Source organism: Teleopsis dalmanni, chromosome X (genome assembly GCF_002237135.1).
Source record: "Teleopsis dalmanni isolate 2A chromosome X, ASM223713v2, whole genome shotgun sequence".
NCBI classification, from domain to species: domain Eukaryota; kingdom Metazoa; phylum Arthropoda; class Insecta; order Diptera; family Diopsidae; genus Teleopsis; species Teleopsis dalmanni.
The window spans coordinates 131,367-147,411 of record NC_051848.1 but is presented as its reverse complement, the minus strand read 5'-3'; the positions used below and the strand labels follow the sequence as shown (position 1 = coordinate 147,411).

The following is a 16,045-nucleotide window of genomic DNA, read 5'->3' as shown; positions in this document are numbered from 1 at the left end:
TTGACTATGTAGAACGACACGATTCTAAAAATTTTTGGATTAAATCTTTTGGTGAATATTTGCTTTGGTGTTAAAGTAATTTGATGATTTGTTTGTATAAATGCGTTTTATCTATCATTTGATGTTCCACCATAAGGCACACATGTATATCTGAAAATTCACTTCGACTGCTCCGTAATGATTGAAGAAATCAAGCGATTAAATTGGAATGTTCGAATGTTCGCAGTGAATAGTACTTGCCACACTTGCCATAGACAATTTTGATAGATTTTAATAACGAAAATAGTACGAAAATACTTTTCAAGTGCATAAATCTGAATTCATTTAGATTTAATGTGCACTTTCAGACATGTGATGCCGCCAGTAAATGGGGCAATACTTAGCACGTTTCATCTTCATCGCTCGTTGCCGGGGCACTTTAACTGCCTACGATTTTTATGCTGCAATTACAATTGATTTAATGTTTTTAATTGCAGTCGAAATGAATGCTTCATGCTGAGTTAATTCGAAATCAAACTGTGTTCATAGTTGAAAAGCGCATCGCAATGTAAACAAATAAATAAGAGAAAATCGTGTGATTTCCCAAAAAGATACGGCAATACAGCCACACACTTGTAGTTTCGTTCTTCATACATTGCGCCCTTCATGCATAAAGAAAAGGCTATTCATACGTTGCTCTACAAATAAAAGAACATCGAAAGTCATATACATATGTAAGTTCAGTTGATTTACTTTACCAATGTTTTTTCGAGTTACAAAATGGTTGAAACAAAACCATTGAAAACTGAAACTCTTATTTTCAAGTAATACTTGCTATAAATACTATTATTTCACAAAAGGCAGAAGATTAATGTGAAGATTAATTTTTCATTTATTAGAGATATCAATGATATTTGCCTTGAGGGTTTTTACTTTATATTAATGCTATATTACTAATGTGAAAAATTAGCATTTGCAGTATATTGATTTCGTCACAAAGCAATCTTAAGTAATCGACTTATAATTGTTATACCTTTTACGATATGATACTTTAGGATTTAAGTTGATTAATGAGTAATTGTTAACCACAAATGAAAAATTAGCATTTGCATTTTCGTTCTATCTCAATGTTTACGACCAACATTAAATATTAAGTTATTATAGAAAAAGTAATAGTAGATTAATCATCAGTAGCACAGAAACGGCATTTGCACATACAAAATGCGCAGAAAATAGCACAACTGTTAGCAGCGCAACAGTGTACAGCATTGTTTTCGTACCGCATACAATAGTACATTTCAAAATAGCAAATAGAAAGTTTGTAAGTTAAGAGCAGATGCTTAAACTAATGTTAAAATATCAGTTTAAACATAATGAGTGAATAATATTGTTTTTAACATCGTAGTCAACTCCCTATAAAACATGACTACAGATGATGTGATTTTACGATGTTAAATTACAATCTCATTTTCCCACCGACACAAATATATAATAAGCAACCAAGCATATAAAATATTTTATTAAAACTTAAAATTATTTTGAGTTTACTCATACCAAAGAATCTATAGTACAAAGAAGAGCCACGCTCATACAAACGAAATACCCACTTTATTTTGCTGGTGGATTTATAATAAATCCACCCAACCTCATGCAACAATGTTCGATCGAGTCACAACTGGTATGATGTTCAGTTCAAACCTATATGTGAGTCGAGTAAGGCTGACAAAAACCTGACTGCATACGTATTCAATCATACATGCAACCCTCTGTATTACATTATATGCATGTTTGTATGTTTGTTCGCTGTAAAATGTTCAAGCGATCAAACAGCATTTCAGTGACGAAGTCAAAATTGTATACATTTGATAAGTTTTTGAATTTAATAGTATAAAACAAAAACAAAATTCCCTGTTTGCTATTGGTATGAATGTAGTGTTAAAATACATTACAAATTTATTTATGTCTCACATCTGATTTCTTCAATTCTATGAAGCTTTATTCTTAAATATTGTTCATGCGCAATATTTCCGAAGCAATATCGTAAACACCAATTTTAACATTTCAATCCGGTGTAAATAGCATTCATGCGTTTCCTCAAACCAGGAGGCATTAATAGTGGTTTTAGTGACTTCTACACATTTTTGCATTAAAATTTTTCTTACATTTCTAATATTTTTAGTTTCTCTAAAATACTTTTCAAAAAATTTATATAAATCTTGCAAATATTTTTTAAAATAATTACAAAAAGTCACCAAAAATTCAAACTATTAAGAAGCAGTTCCATTTGAGGTAAAATATATGCACACAAATGTGCAATAAAAACATACCTATTTATGTACTGTAGACTTAATGTCTCCAATATCACATTTGTACATACATAATGGTTTTTGTAGTGCATCATTTGTTGCAATAAAAAAAATAATAAATTCTATTACTCTTTACTCCTATGATATGGGCCTTTCCAGTACAATAAGATAAAGCAACAAAGTATATCGAAAAATTATTTGAGGGATTTCTTTACCATTCACTTCGTTACCAATCCATGTATATGAATTAAATCAGAGTTCGGAATGTGGTGCACAAAATCGCACACTGCACTGTGCGAGTGGAAATTATTTTTAAAATATGCACACGCACATTTGTGGTGTTAAGAAAAAAAATGCACGCACACAAATTTGTTGTGCGATTTTAAATTTCACATCGCACAAAGCGATGATTGTGCACACAGATTCGTGCACACACATTTGTGCTGTGCGACTGATTTACAAAAATGTGCACAATCAGATGTGCGAGAAAATTTTATGCTCGCACCGCACTGTGCGACAAAAAATTCTCTTTGCACACGAGTGTGCTGCTCATATTACGTTTGCACAAATGTGCACAAATGTGCGACTGCACAAACGTGCACAAATGTGCACAAATGTGCGGTTGCACAAACGTGCACAAATGTGCGATTTTGCGCTTGCACTCAAGGGTGGAAAAAATTACAGGAACTTTACAATTTTGTTTGAAATAGAAAATATTATTTTGTTGCAAATTTTGAAAAAATTGATATTTGCGTTCGTTGGGATCGTAACTTATGTTAAAAATTGCATAAATTAACAAATATTTAAAATAATTATTTTTGTTAATTAATTAATTAATTAAACTAAAAATTATAACTGTCTTAACCTTATTTGTATTTTAACTTAAAATATTAGTTTTTTGTATATTACTTTGTGCATTTTTAAATGCAAATATAGTAAGTGATCTTAAAGTATTTGTTTGGAAAGTTTTGCACCAGTTTAAAAGAAATAAAAACATATTTTAGGAAGTTTTTTTTATGCCCAAAAAATATGTATTTACATAGGTAGAGTATCTAACTTTTATTAAAAAACACGAAAGATTAGGAAAATATTTTTTTTGAACAGGTAGCAGGTATTGGTATTGGTGTATTTGTTTAATAAATTTTGCAACAGTTTAAAAAAGATAATACGGGAGGGCCACAAATAGATATTTTTCTTCTCCAGAAATATGTATTCACTTAGGTAGAGTATCTAACATTCATTAAAAAACGCGAAAGATTAAGAAAATATTTTCTTGAACAGGTAGCAGGATTTTAGCGCCCTTTCTACTGTGCTAAGTAAGCAGAGATATAATTTAAGTGAAAAAAATATTTCAGCAATGTTATTAATAAGATTAAATGAAAATTTATTTCAAAAAATATGTAATAAAAATTATATATTTTTTAATTAGAAATTAAGATATTATATTATTAAACTATTTCAATAACTTCTTTAAATTTAAGCTGTAATTAAAGATAAAAAGTTATGTTGTTGTAAAAAATATTTAATTTGCTTTTTATAACCTTACTAACGAATCTTAGTGAATAACTTACTATTAAATAAAATTTTATGAAGTAGTCCAAAATTGATATATTTAATTTTTTCAAAGTACGATCCGTAGAACCGATCCTCTTTACTTATAACATTTCGAAACAAATACTCTTTCTCTATCAAATTCATGTACCTATTTAATATAACAAATTTTTCAAGTACATTGTGAAATTAACTTTATTCCCATGTTTTAAATTAATAAACCTTAAAATAATAAGTAATATAAGCAATAAATGTAAATCTAATATTAAATTCAAAATTAAAATATAAATACAAAATCATTTCTTCAATAAAATATTTCGTATTAAGACCAAAATTAATACAAATCAGTTTTACGTACTATTTTGCTGCGATATTTGTCATAATATTGTGCGCTTTTAAATCATCATTTCACACAAATGTGCAGTAGACATTTCGTCTCCGCACATTTGGGTGCATTTTTATTTTCGAGTCTGCACACAAAATGTGCTCCTCGTATTCTTTTCTGCACACGTTGTGTGCGAGGGCAAGTTGGCTGCCGCACACACAATGTGCTGTGCGAAATAACTTCTGCACAAACACCGAATGCGTGTGCGAGTTTTATTTCACTCCACCACATTCGTGTGAAATGTGCGTTTTGTTTGTGCACACAAGATGTGGCACTTAAGATGTGCACAAAAATTTTCGCACACCACATTTGTGGTGTGAAATTTTATTTAGAATCGCACAACATTTGTGCGTGGTGTTTTGCATTTTTGTGCACAGCACAGTGTTTTTCTGAACCCTGAATTAAATAGACAAATAAAAACAAGAAAGGCAAAAGAAACAGGCATATAAAAACAATTGTGGGTTGCAATGAGTTTGAACTGAACATCATACCAGTTGTGACTCGATCGAACATTGTCGCATGAGGTTGGGTGGATTTATTATAAATCCACCAGCAAAATAAAGTGGGTATTTCGTTTGTATGAGCGTGGCACTTCTTTGTACTATAGATTCTTTGCTCATACCATTTTAGCTATAATTTTCAAACCTAATTTGAGACTAGTTATTTTACCACAAACATGTCAAGTTAACAACCTCATCGTCAATACGGTTTATATTCTGCAGGGCACATAACGAAATATTGATTGAAGCTGTTAAAAGTACACTTTTCATCGTCTGAAATAAAACTTTTACGCAGTAGAAATACAGTAAGAACGACGACTTTGTCTTAGATTATGTTACATCAAAATATATTAAAGCTTCGTGAAAAATCATGAAACTAACTGAATTTCAAGCATGACAACCTTCATTTGCTTGTAACACACATCGCAATAGGTTTAGGTTTGTATTCTGGTTTACGAAAGCGATCTAATATATTATTATATAATACTAGCTGACCCGGCAAACTTTGTCTCCCCTTGCAATTAATTGTCCTTGCTCAGGTGAGTTGTAATATTTGCTGTTTTTCCAATATCTGTGTAGATAAAGAGATTGTCAGGTTTAACCGTGTAAGAAGCAATCCGTGTCTAGAATTAAACCGCATAATTTTAAGGATAAAGCCTGAGCAATGTTAGTAGTGTCTATATATGTCAACTTAACTTTTAGCGTTTTAATGCGAAAATTATTTTGAATTTTGTTTTTCTTTTGAACTGCAATAAGCACACATGCATTACTTATGTTACAAATATTTTCATCTTATTTCAAATCCTTATATTTGTATTATATTTGTATTTCTCACTCATCTATTTAACGCTGTGATAATAAGGGGGTTTATTCCGCCACAGTGGAAGATAGCACAAATCTCCATGATACCGAAACCAGGGAAAAGCCCAGAAGACGTCAAATCATATCGGCCAATAAGTCTACTTCCGATCCTGTCAAAAGTTATGGAAATCCTGTTTCTAAAGCGCCATACTCCGTTTATCCAACAAAACAGACTCATACCTGACCATCAATTCGGCTTTCGCCAAAAACATAGCACAATAGAACAAATTCATAGACTTGTCAGACATATCCATAGTGCGATAGATGGTAAAAAATATTACACTGCGGCATTTATAGATATTTCACAAGCTTTTGATCGAGTATGGCATGAGGGCCTCCTGTTCAAACTAAAACTGTATCTACCTCTAAATTTTTTCATATTTATAAAATCATACCTCTCGGCTAGGCACTTTTTCATTAAGCATGGAAACGAAACTACAGTACTTCATGATATACAAGCAGGAGTACCTCAAGGTAGCATAATGGGACCAATGCTTTATCTTTTATTTACTGCGGATCTTCCCCTTACCGATGAGAGTGTTATCGGTACATTTGCAGACGACACAGCTATTTTATCAGTTGACAGTGACCCAATCCGTGCTTCCACCAAACTTCAAACCTGCCTTGATAATGTTGCTCTCTGGATGATAAACTGGCGTATCAAACCGAATGAATCAAAATCTGTCCAGGTAACATTCACTACAAAACGTTCTACGTGCCCGCCGGTCTTAATAAACAATACTCAATTACCACAAGCTGTAGAAACAAAATACTTGGGCATACATCTGGATAGTAAGCTAACCTGGAAATCGCACATATTCAAAAAGCGTAAAGCCTTGGGTCTTAAATTACAAAACTTATTTTGGTTCCTCAGCCGAAATTCCAAACTGTCACTCGACAATAAGCTGCTTATATACAAATCTGTACTTAAACCTATATGGAGTTATGGGGCCCAATTATGGGGTACTGCAGCAGACTCAAACCTGGCAATTATACAGCGCTTCCAATCTAAAACACTACGAATGATCACAAACGCACCTTGGTATATAACGAATGAACAGCTACATAAACAATTACATGTTCGAACAATCAAGGAAGAAATAGCAAGTATTTTAAAGAATTACGCTCAACGCTTATATATGCACCCAAACCCTCTGGTTACTCAACTGATGTCCCCTTCCAATACCTTTACAAGGCTGAGAAGAAAAACATCGCGAGACATTTTAAATATGTATATGTAGACAATACACTTTTATTTTAAATATATATGGATATGTCACTGGGCATAGTCCATACGTGCCTTTCTTTTTATATCGTAATAACCATTATTACGATTTAAATTTATATATATTACTTATTGTCATTCATTCCTGACAGATTGTAATAAATAAATGGATTTAAAAAAAAAAAAAAAAAATTTCAAATCCTTATAAGCACTACATTTCAAATGAAAAGGATTTTTTGATATTATATTAACAGTTTAATTATGGGCTACTATAATGTTACCTTAAAGTTAAATCATGAGCAATATTTTTTGTTAGGCCATTTTAAGCGTATATATATAGATCAGAAGGTTTTCCAACACGGTAACATGCAACATATAGTTGCCCATGCGAAAAACATGGATTTTCCAAATTCAAAATGATTGGTGAACCAATTTTTAAATGTAAATTGTCTGGTGGTTGTTCTGACAAATCAAGTGAATTTAAGAATTCAGTGGGATAATTCACAATCTCGTTTTCATCTACCACTTTATCGATGGACTTAAACCAAATTAAATTACCAGGCAGTATAGCTTGAATTTTGAAATTGATTTCATGGCCATCTAAGTTGTTGACAGCCAGAATCGCTCTACTTTGAAGCCATTGATGATTCAGATAATTTTGATAGGTATGTGTTAGGTAATTCGCTTTCTATTAATTCCTCATTCGAATTAATAATTTCACAAAAATTTTCTGGAAAGTTAATAAAGTATATGGACACTTCGCCACAAAATAGATGATTTAAGGCAAACATTGATTTCATCAGCATAGGTTGAATGTGGAATAACTGGCAATGTTGGTCTAAAATCACCTGCCCATAAAATTAAAGCCCCTCTAAAAAGTGTATCCTCTAAAAAGAGCAAAGTTGAGTTTTCAGTACAAAAAACAGAAATTTTTCATTTCAAGGTCATTTTTTATCTTTTATCTTATTTCAACAGTTATTAATATATACTCATTTGATAGATAATTAAAATATCTTTTTAATAAGACACCGATGAGCAAAATTGGTTAAAAATTATGCGCAAAACACAATAATTAGTTGAGCGACTGTGCTCTGTTTTCTATTTCACACCATTTAGCTGGCATGCACAATTACGTAATAGGTATATGCTACGATTTAGTTAACTATTTAAAAAAAATTATAATTTCAAGAAAACCCTTTTTTTCAGTAATTAATATATTGTGTTTATTATGTTTTATAACATAAATCTGACTATGTGAAGGATAATTTTTATGATAATGTTCGACGACTTGCAGAACATATTGTTTTTCCTCTTCATATTTTGTCAAAATTGAATTATAATCCATTATAAGCCTAATTCCTCTTTCTATACAATCATTTATCATATGAAGTCTGGCACAGAATTCAAGTGCATTTCTATAATCTTGCGTCTCCATCCATGGCGAAGTATCGAAACTGATAAAACTATTAGATAGGCAAAAACGATCAAAAAAATTTGTTATCTCTTCGGTATCGAAATCAATAAGGTTCTTTGAGGAAAATAACTTCATTAGTGGGTTCCCACTCTTAATCTAACCAGAGATAGTTGGGAGCTTGGATCTGTGACCGGTAACTCTACAGTTACTATCTACGCAGATGGCTCAAAGATGTAAGGCGATACGGGAGCAGATATCTTCTCGAAAGATATGCAGATAAGACAGTGCTACCGAATCCCTGCTACTTACAGCGTCTTTCACGACGAGATATATGCTATTAAAAAAGAGGTCAACATTAGACAACAAAGTACAATTCGTCCTTCGAATATCATGATTTTTGTAGATAGGCCGCACTGAAAGCAATTGAATCTAAATCATCAAATATCATAAGGTCTCTCTTTGCTGGACATAGTACATATTGAATACTTGGACATAGCAACATTGAAGAAAATGAACTATCAGATAAGATGGCCAGAAGAGGTTCTGAACTGCATACAGGAGAGGCCGACCTTTCAATATATACACCGATATGTAAACTGTTTAGGATAATAGAGGAAATCAATACAGTGACTAACAATTTATAAATTAACTGCGAAGACCTGCAGTTCGTGTGCTTTCTGGAGTACTAAAGGGGCACTGTGCTATTCCGCCTATGCTCCAACGGTTCCAACAAATGGTTTATGCAGGAGTTCCTAAGATGAAGAGGACGTAAAATCTATCAACCACTTCCTGTGTCTCTGTCCAGGACTTCAAACAAGGCTACTTTAATGTCTTGGGGATCCTTATTTTACTGGCTTGGAAGAGATAACGAAAGCAAACTTATCGGATCTCCTCAACTTCATCTGGAAAACCAAATGGTTTAACAAGGATAACAAAAGTTAGCAACTCCCATCTCCTGGTAAAATTTTTTGAGGGCATCCCAATGGGCAATATATGTCTCCGAGTAGAAGTGCTGACTACTGTCAGCACGTGCCTTCCGAACATAACCTAACCAAGTGTGGGTTAAAATTTTCACACATATGCTCCCATAAAAATGTATATATCTCGTACAAATCATCCGAGTTATATGTAAATTGATCTCTTAAAATAAACATTTTTAGTAAGTACATGATTTTCGCCATCCATCGAGAATCTTGGATGGCACCTGGGCGCCACAGGTAACCATACCTACTACTACAAAATATGTATAGCGTAGCGATCCGAAACCTTGCATTTGTCAAGGGCAGAAACTAAACTAGGAGTGATAAATTCAATCGTTCTGTCTGCGTTATCCCAATTTGGTTGAACTATGATTAAAGATTTAGCTTCCATTTTGAGACAAATTTCTTCATCGAATTTATTCCTATTAAAATCAATGGAATTTTTAGCCGCTCTTGCTTCGTTTGCTAAAAGGATATTAACTTCAGTCATACTCCCTGTACGACTATTTTCTCTTTACTTACGAAAAAATTCTTCTTTTGACTACATTTTCAATTCTACTTAAATGTCTATATAAATTATTAAGTAGAAATGTATTATTTTTATTTTTTATTTATGTTTCTTCCGTTTCTTGAAAACATTTGCGATTGCATTGTGCATGCCAGCTAAAAGCTATGAAATAGAAAACAGAGCACAGTCGCTCAACTAATTATTGTGTTTTGCACATAATTTTTAACCGATTTTGCTCATCGGTGTCTTATTAAAAAGATATTTTAATTATCTATCAAATGAGTATATATTAATAACTGTTGAAATAAGATAAAAGATAAAAAATGACCTTGAAATGAAAAATTTCTGTTTTTTGTACTGAAAACCCAACTTTGCCCGAGTGGCGCAACGTCATTTTTAATCCTATTGGTCCAAAACTTTGGGAATATCATTTTTTTGGTCAATGGCATATTCCTAGGGGGTGCGCTCATTAAAAATCGCATTTTAGTTTTTCTGAGCCACCCTAATGTGACATTGTGCATTCATCCCAAACAATGATGTGACATTTTTAAAGTACTTTAGCCATATTTGAATGTTTTTTTTATATTGCAGAAATGCAATAAATAAATGCTTCATTTTAAATAAATATGTAATAAAAAATTGGTGATATTAAATATTATATGAAATTACTATTTCTTTCAAATACATAATGAAAACTATAATTTCATTTAAGTTTAACATTATTAACATAAATGTGGACTATTTATTATTCTAGTTTCTGGTTCTTCTTCCTAGGTCTAATTTTTTCGTTTTGAGGACTAGAATATGACTCTATATATGACTCACATATGACTCTATTGTTCGCCAACTCTCTGGGTTTGCTCTCATCTTTTCCACTATATTTTCGGGACTTATAGGTCCAATCTGCGCTATTATCTCTTCGCTATTTGTGAGTCAACTATTACAGTAAGAGAAGGTGTACTCTGTGTCGTCACAGTCTCCATTGCCATAAGTGCAGTCGGGTAAATCCATCTTTTCCATGCGAAACAGGTACTTACAAAAGTATCCATGTCTGGTCATTATCTGAGTGAGATAATAATTTCCATCTCCCAATATCCGTTTGAGTCAAGTGATTATATTTGGTGTTAGCCATTAATTTGCTTCTGGCAGCAGTGGCATTTGCTGCTTTCTCTACTGCATGCATTAGTTGCATCCAAAACGTAAGTTTCCCATCTAATCCTATTCCAAGGTAATTAATTGTTTTTGGGACCTCAGCACATCATAAGTGATGTTCCATAATTTAGGTCCCAAGATTGATCCTTGCGGTGCTCCATTCGTTATTTGTACTGTGCTTAATCCATTTTTTGTTTAGTAGTAACGTTGGGTTACTTCTGCCGCCGAAAGAACCTCAGTGATGGCTCCTATTGGAGATGTTTTAGTTCTGAAACAATATTGTCTAGATCTGAGTCCACCAGTTGCTTCTACTGCGAGTTTTAGTCCAGCTTTTCATAAAGTTTTCTTTACGGTAACTAGCAAACACATTAATCTAAATGCTGTTGGAGTATCTCTTTGAGTTTCCCTTGCCCTTCTCGATAAGCACTAATCGCTGCCTTTTTCATATATCTGGGAAAATTCCCTCTCTAAGGCATGCATTGTACATTGTCAGTATTAATTGAGGTTTATTTTCCGCAATTATTAGTAAAATTTCGTTTGGCACCCCATCCGGTCCAAGTGTTTTATTATTTTGTGGCTCTTTAGCGGCGACCGTTAGTTCTCTCTCCGTGAAGATTTCAATATTTTCCGGTTGGACTTGTGAAACATTTTCGTCACTCCTTATATCGTGGTTTGGGAACAGGGTATTAACAATTTCGTTCATTTTCCTTTCTTCTAAATCACTTACTGCTGATTTTACTCCTAATTTCGTCATGACTATTTTGTATCCAAGGCCCTATGGATCATGATTTATGCCATTTTGAAGTTTTATTTTCTTCGTTTACTTGTGTTAATCGCTTCTTTTAAGTTTTTTTTGGTTTGGGTATATTCTCGATCTTCTGCCTTACTGGTTCCATTTCGTCGGACTCTCGTGTAGTGTATTCGTATGCGTAGGCATACTTTTCGCAGTTGGCTTATTTCTTCTGTCCACCATTAAGCGCCCTTTCTACCTTTCTTCTAGGTGGTTTTCGTCATTTTGGCCTGTGTAATTCTTATCATCATATGTCCCACCACTTTTGTGGCGTTGGCCATATGCGTAGGTAGTGCGGCATCAATTACTTCCAATAAGCTTCTTCTTTTTAGTTCCGCCACCTTCCATTTGTGGAAGGTCCCTCGAAATTGTTTTGGTGTGCATATGACAATATGACAGGTATTGGTGGTCACTTCCTGTGTAGTCTCCTAAGACTTTCCATTGGTTAAGCTTACTAGCTTTTCTTTCCGATATGAGTGTGACATCTGGAATACTGTCATGACATACTTCTCTTCTAAAAGTTGGGGTCGTAGCCGTATTCGTAACTGTAGAACCTAGCCTGACAGGTACAAAACTCGTCTTCGCCTTGAGTTTATAGTTCCCATACCTCATTCTATTACCCTGGAGTTAAAGCCGCCATCTACGATGAAGGAACCGTCGAGTTGTAAGACTTATCTTCAATTGCCTCTAACTTATTTAAAAATGTTTGCCTCTAACTTATTTAGAAATGTTTGCATATATAATTATTAAGGTCACGCTGTTACATTTTGCGTAAACATAACCGTCACCTTTTCTGCTATTATTAACTTGGGTTTTACTGCCTGTTGGTGCCCAGATTGCTATAGTTGTTGTATTGTCTTCTATGCAGGTTCCACTTTCTTTTTTTCTGTACTGCCCACTTACTTGCACTAGGTCGATTCTCCGTTCTATAACTATTTGCGCTGGGAGAGCATCAACTACTTTACTTCAGTGCATATTTGCTTGAAGTACTTTCATTAAGATCCCGTTTTCTTGTTCGCCGAGTATCTAGTATCTAGTTGTGATACTAAAAACCGCATATCGGCGGTTTTGTGCATTCTTTGAACTTGTGCCCTTTCTCAAAGCGTCGTATGCACAATCCTTGTCTATTTCTGCCTGGACCAGTGCAATTTCGTTGTACGTGACCGACACCAAAATACTTAAAACATCGTTTCACGTCGACTCTACTTTACACGGCATATTCTCCAGCCTACTTTTATGCGGGGTTTTTCCAATATGCTCTTTATGTGAGTAGTTGCCATTTTGACGAAAACGCCGCATTATTCTCTATTGTTCACTTTGGTGCCATGTACCTTCATCTCAGCTGTTGGATTTAGAGTTGTTAAACGGATAGCGGTGATGAACTCTTCTTCATCGGTCAGACAATCCAAGTCGCGGATCACTATCGTGGTTTGCGGTCTTAGTTCTTTTACCGTCGCTATATTTTTCAGTGCTTCTTTATGAATTCGAAAAACTTCGCTTTCTTTTCACTCTTTGCGACTTCAAGTAAAACTGCACCAGCAGTAGTCTTGCGAATGGAGTGGATCCCAATTTCAGTTTTAATAACTCATGAAGTCGAAAAGCTCATATATTGCGGCAACTTCTTTTACATCATTCGAAATATTCGTCGATCTAAGTACAGAGTATTTCATTTTGTTGGGCAAAACTTTGCATTACTCTATTGTCTCCGTGTTTTCCTTCTTCCTTTGTTTTATGTACTCGCTTTTAGGCGAGAATGGTATATCATTTATGTTTTCTGACACTTCAGATGTGCCCATGTCCACCGGGGACATTCCTCTGCCATTTTGTGTTGGCGTGTTTTGTTTTTTAGTTTTATTTTGTTTGTTCAATTTTATTGGGGTCCCAACTCTTTGCCGCTATCGATATTCGGTTGTACAGTCCCTCGTAACGATCTCCATGGTTATCTATGTAAAGCAGGAAGACCATGCAAGGGTTGACACAATTCTTAATAGGAGATTATGTTCAAAGCCAGGATCTGGCGCAGATCAGGAGTACTCTCAACTGAACCTGTACCACCAACTTAACGGTGACGAGCCATCGAACGTACTTAGAGACTTGCCAAGTTTTAATAGGACGGAGGAAGATGTGGCATTAGATAAAAAGCCATTTCTATGAGATGTTACTCTCATGTACTCAGGTAACAAAATACCGTTTCTGCCAGCCCTGAAATCTTCATAACCTTATTTTTTTCCAGTATGCCATAATCAAGATCTTACTGGCGTCGATCTTGGTGAGTGTGTGTATCCTGTATTCATACCTATACATCGTGCAATAGCCCGCCTTAAATTAAAGTGAGTTTGGCACAATGTTTTTCGTCTTTCATGCTTATCATGGTATAGTTGTTGAACATGAAAGAAATTCACCGGTCCAGCTGCCTTTTCATAGAACAGTGCACTGGCTTGTATCCCTCAATGGTGCACAGCTGTTAAGCCACTCTCTGTGCACTTGGATATCCTTATATTCTTAATAATAGTTTTAAAAAAATTATCTGGGCATATTTGCGCAAATTAAAAAGAAAACCATTTTTATAGTGGTAAATATTGTATAAGTAGTCAATCTTTTTCAAGTTTGGCTAGATGTAAAGAACAGTAATCAAGAAGAGATATTAAAAAACTTTTACATTTTATTTAAAATAAGATATCTGTTCTAACTAACTCAAATAAAACAACATATAAATTAAGATTTCTTATAAAAGAGTTAACAACACGCTGGAAAAATTGCTATCGCCATTAAAAAAGGTTTATTTGAGCAAACAATATCTTATAGCCAAATTCATTTTTTTGGATTTAAGTGGCAATAAACACCAGTAAAATCCCTGGAAGACAACAACTTGACTATGAATTTACTTTTGGCAGGATTAAAAGACGCAGAGTAAGTAAATTAATACCATCGAAATATCACTTGAGCAAATAAAAAAAGCTGCAAATAAAATTGAAAAACATGAAGGGAAAATTCATAACTGTGATGAATTTACAATCTCTGTAGTTTTAGCCCACAGAGCACAAAGAAAAATATGCAGACGTCATCTATTACTAGGATCAGAGACCCAAGTTTTTCACAACAAAGAGAAAACAAAACAATAAACAAAGAATATCATGATATCAAAAATTATATTCTTATTGATTTCTCTTAAGAAGCTTTTGTGTGTGACATTACAGATTCTCAGGATTCTAATGGAAGCATTATCTACATTTTGTTGTTAAAATATAAATTTAGGTTTTGTTTGTTTAATTTAAATAATGAATAAGGTAAGGTAAGGTAATAAAAATTTGTATGAGATTTCACTAAATTCAATAAATATTTATTAGTTTAGATGAGTAAGTTTGTGGGGCATGTGTGCGTAAAAATTGGCAACCATGCCCATTACTCAGAAATATTTTTATATTATAAATACAGTTATTTATGCAAAATTTTAATGAAATTAAAATTATTAATTTTGACCAATTATTTTGAATAGCAGGTGGCCGTAAAAATAGGCAGACCACGTCTATATTTTAAAAATTTCTTAAAATCCCCAAAATAAGCTCACATACAAAATTTCAGTAAATTGGCAAAACATTTACTAATTTTGGCCGCTGCTTATACGTTACACTGTGCGGCGTACTCGGCTCAGCTCAGGAGCTTCACAGGGTTTTTGTGGTCTTTTAAGTCACATTCTCCGATGCCTGACTAGATTTTAGTCGTCTCCTATGACAGGCATATCTTACCACGAAAATATTCTAACTATACATAAACCTAAGATATGTATTTCATGTTGATTTCAGTTTCTTCACAGTTTTATTTGACGTTTTATTTGAGGTGAATATGGACAAAAGCTCCTTAGAACGAGTAGTAGATCGATAATTTCTTTATTCTGAAATGTAACTTCTCATCGAAGATAAGCTGATCTGTTTTCAAAAGATTCTCTATGTAAGAGACACTCGAGCTTTACTCACATACTAAATACATGGTGTACATGGTACAAGCTTTTCATTTAAAAAAAAACTGATAGCTTTTCTAAATATATTTAAATATTTGAAAAGTTTAAGACGAACATAAGAATGTTAAGAAAATAAAAAACAGAATCATTCGCACATATTATATTACTATAATAATATAACAAATCGTAAAAGTTCAATATATGTAAAACAAAGTTTGATAGTACTAGAACGATGATTGGTTTAGATGAATCATATGCAAGTAACTATCCCCACTATAATGAGTAATGTATACGGCAGGTTAATAATATTTAGTCAATCGCAAAAACTTTGAAGACACCTCTAAAGATAACCTTTGGAGATCGAATGGTTAATATCATAAAAATTACAAACAAGACAGGTTGTATAATATGCTGAGACAACACTTAAACAGCACCA

The 16,045-nt window shown here is 33.4% G+C and overlaps 1 protein-coding gene across 1 annotated transcript in view; it reads right to left on the bottom strand.

Annotated features, from left to right (window-relative positions):
- LOC119662280 overlaps positions 1–16,045 on the bottom strand; it is a 41,464-nt gene that overhangs the window by 18,480 nt on the left and 6,939 nt on the right. The window lies entirely within an intron of this gene.